Source organism: Primulina tabacum, chromosome 6 (genome assembly GCF_025594145.1).
Source record: "Primulina tabacum isolate GXHZ01 chromosome 6, ASM2559414v2, whole genome shotgun sequence".
NCBI lineage: Eukaryota > Viridiplantae > Streptophyta > Magnoliopsida > Lamiales > Gesneriaceae > Primulina > Primulina tabacum.
In genome coordinates, this window is record NC_134555.1 from 15,733,240 (window position 1) to 15,737,205 (window position 3,966).

The 3,966-nt window shown below is 30.1% G+C and overlaps 1 long non-coding RNA gene across 1 annotated transcript; it reads right to left on the bottom strand.

Annotated features, from left to right (window-relative positions):
- Positions 1–597: 597 nt before the first annotated feature.
- LOC142548084 (uncharacterized) lies at positions 598–2,768 on the bottom strand. The gene is made up of 2 exons (XR_012820873.1): positions 2,269–2,768; positions 598–759 (listed from the first exon to the last, which is right to left on the bottom strand). It is a non-coding gene; the product is annotated as an uncharacterized LOC142548084 (long non-coding RNA).
- Positions 2,769–3,966: the final 1,198 nt, after the last annotated feature.

Consider the following 3,966-nt stretch of genomic DNA (forward strand, 5'->3'; position numbering starts at 1 on the left):
TGCGAACGAATTCGTTGTTATGGAACTATGATGAACTAAATATATTCTATAATTTCGCCATAATTTTTATTTGTTGCAGTATTTGGTATTTTGTTACTTCACAATTTACATTTATTGACGAAGTAATCGATTTAAAAGAATTCATTTTTTTGTATTATAGTGAAGTAATTAATGACGAACGACTTCACAATTATTGAGTAGTAGTGAAGTAAATTCTTTCTTTAACTTCGAAAAAATTTTAATATGCCGAATTATTTTGTATTTATTACTTCATCATTTAGTTCAGTGTTGATGAAGTAAATAATAATATTTTATTGCAACACAATTTTTATTTAATCAAGTAATTCTTTATCACCACCACATTAATTTAATAAAGTAGTGAAGTAAAAACATAATTTTTAAGTTATCAAAATAATTTAATTAGTATACAATAATATCACTATATATACACACAAACATATATAAGTTAAAATACATTCTTTTGATTTATAAATTATACATATAAATATGATGAAAATCCATGAATCTACAAGTATATATACCAATCCAGAAGTATATATATCCACAAATCCACAAGTATAACCCAAAACTATATTAACAAAACCAAAAGTGTATATCCACAAGTATATCCTAAAATGCACAATGACGAACATGATCCATTTAATCACCTACATAAGAATATACGAATTCGCTCCATTCATTTCTAACTTCATCATATTGAGATTATTTGTAATATTGGTTCTTGATTGATCCTGCAAACTGAAAAATAAAATGTAACATACCGTACTTTTAAACTATTTAAAATTTGCGGAAAAATAAAAATTTTCTTAAATACAAAATAAACTTTCAAATTTGCATTAAAAACAAATCCAAAATTAAAAATTAAAACACAACATTGATAAATTTTAAAGGTTTTAAGTTACTAAATCACCAAATAATTAAATTTGGATTTAAAATGCTAAAAACTAAATAATTTATTTAAAATGCCCATTTCTAACTTAAAGTAAAATACCACATTTTAAAATTGCCAAAATATTCGCCGGTCTCTATTTCTCGATCCCGCATCGAATAATTGCCTGAAACGTAAAACTTAAGAGAACATTTTAACGTGCATCACATAAACATAAATGATTTAAAATAATGTAATTTCATAAATCATGCATCTCAAAAAATCATTTTAAACTTTATTAAATAGTTTAACAATTAAATAAATGCATGAGTTTTACGTGTAATAATTTTGGGCTCTACATAAAAAGGACAACATGCATTAGATTAATAAGATCATTCATCCAATGATTGTTGGAAAAACCTTCCACTTAGGTTAGACTTTGCTACGTGCCCGATGGAGTTGTCTTGTCTATTAGTCCCAGACGCAACAGCTATGTTATTCACATCACCTGAATTCAGGAAGAAGTCAAAGTACCAAACCATGCAACATCTTACAACACCAATTTTCTGGTTCAAAACAAACACAAATGATCAAAGCTGAAACAGGAGCACAACAACAGAAGGTAGAAATTGTAAACCTGTTGGTTGGCCAATCCAGGATGATTAATCCTAGCCATACCAATAAAAATGAGGAAAATTCCATTCACGTCCCGCAAATAGTGAAATTATGATACGTGTATTGGGTTTTCAATGGAAAATAAATGCTCCAGAGTCCACATCACAGGTGCAAAATTACCACATCTCATCCTTATGAGGAAAATGCCATTCACATCCCGCAAATAGTGAAAGCATGATACGTGTATCGGGTTTTCAATGGCAAAGAAATGCTCCAGAGTCCACATCACAGGTGCAAAATTTCCATATCTCATCCGTCGCATGTCTTATTGACACAAAAGTATTACCCAAAACTTTCAGTCATTTAGTACACAAACACAATGAGACAAATCTAGCTTCTGAAGGCTAATTATTTGTAAATTTTATAATAAGAAACTGATATCAACAAAAAAAAAAAAACAAAACAAATCTGGGCATATATCATACACACCACTGTCACAAATAAAGACCAAATCATATGCATATAAACAACAAAAGTAAGAATATCATAAACAACAAAATAAAGGGCAAAACTCCATATCAATTATCATAAAATGCATATTACCATATGTATATATATCCCAACGGAAACAAATTATCTCAACCATTAATTCTAATAGCACAAATTCCAGAATTATTAATTATAAAGATTTCATGTGCACATAACCTATTAGCAGTAGTTTATCTCAATAATAAACCATAACATATCATAAAGAAGAAACTTACCATCTTCTTTAACTGTGGATTTTCAGATTCAACTATCTGTTTCATGTACCTCATCACACAATATCCACATTCAACAGAACCACTTTGTTTTAGATTACCATATATACAATGAAATTGAAAAGTTAATGCAAAAATCACAATCCAAATAATAAGAACTGTCCATTCATGTCTTCATACATAGGCACAAATCATATCGTCAATTGTTTAAAACATGTCATTTGAGAGATACCCTTAGAGGCATTGTACATTTTGACCCCACTACATTTTAAAAAGTAAAAAATTATATTTTTTTCATATTTATAAATGAATGCATTCAAAATCAACATAATCTACTACTTACTTGGTCACTATAGTTTTCCATGCATCGTCTCGATTTCTGTTAGCTATAGAGTCCAATAAATATATCATATTTTTATCTTTATTGATGATAGTCAAGATCCAATGGTACCTGCAAAAATGAAAATGCATTATTAGTATGTAGTAGAAATCAATAAATAACTAAACTCTTACCTAGTGTTGTATGGGATAAGGCATATGCTGTCTCTACACACTGCTTCCAACAGTTGAGAAATATGTTGTGATAAGTCACGACCATCTTTGCCAATTGGTCATGTAGGTATGCTTCCGGGATCCACAAATGAAATATAATCAGCCCTGTCTTCTTCTCTCGAATATTTGTAAAGGTGACAGCACTCAAATATTACATAACTTGGTTATAATGTTTCAAAGTATGGACAAGTTCCACCTAAAATATTAAATATGCAAAAAACATAGAAAGTTAGATATAACATGTTGGAAATCGAATTTCGGAAGTTTAACAAACTTTGCGCTTAATAGATTGAACTAACTGATCAATAAGACTGATAGTAACTGATCTAAAATACGCAAACTATCGGTTGCCTACAACTGAAGATTATTGAGAAGACAATCGAAGGCAACTGAACCGGCTGACTGAACTACGCAGACAACTTATTGATTAATTGGAAACTGATCAGTTGCTACAAATAGTTGTAAGCTTATTAGCTATAGCCTATCAGCTATACATGTCATCAGTGAAAAGGACGTAGCTCAACCACCGACAGATTGTACAAAGAACAGCAGGAACGTCGCATTTTAGAAATTCTACAGTGTACGACGTTTAGATGAACGTTAACGTGACAAACAACAGATATAAAGTTTCAAATCGGATTTAATATTACTGTTGGAGGCAAACCTATAAATAACAGAGAAGAGCAGCTGAGAAAAAGACAATACTCTGAATCTCAACTCTGAATCTGAATCAACCGATTGATATACTGTTACTCTGCTGAAATATTTGCAAGCTTTTTATTCATATTCTAAGGATTTCAAAGCTCACGCTTATCATATACACTCATAGCATTCAAGGCTATACTTCGAGGTTATTAGCACAAACTGTAATTGTTGTAATAATCGATCTTGAATAGATTAGTTGTGCTAAGTTATTTCAGTTCAGTTGAATACTATAAACTGTGTTGTGACTAAGAGTTTCAGTTTGGTATTGTTAAGTCCAAGACTGAAATGGGTCTGTATAACTGTTTGTATTGATCAAAATCTTTTAGTGAATATCACATCTTCGAGATAAAAGGGGTGACATAGGAGTGATTGAAATCTCCGAACATCCGTAAAATCTTGTGTGTTATTATTTCAGTTTTTATTCTATCTATCAATAAGTTTATT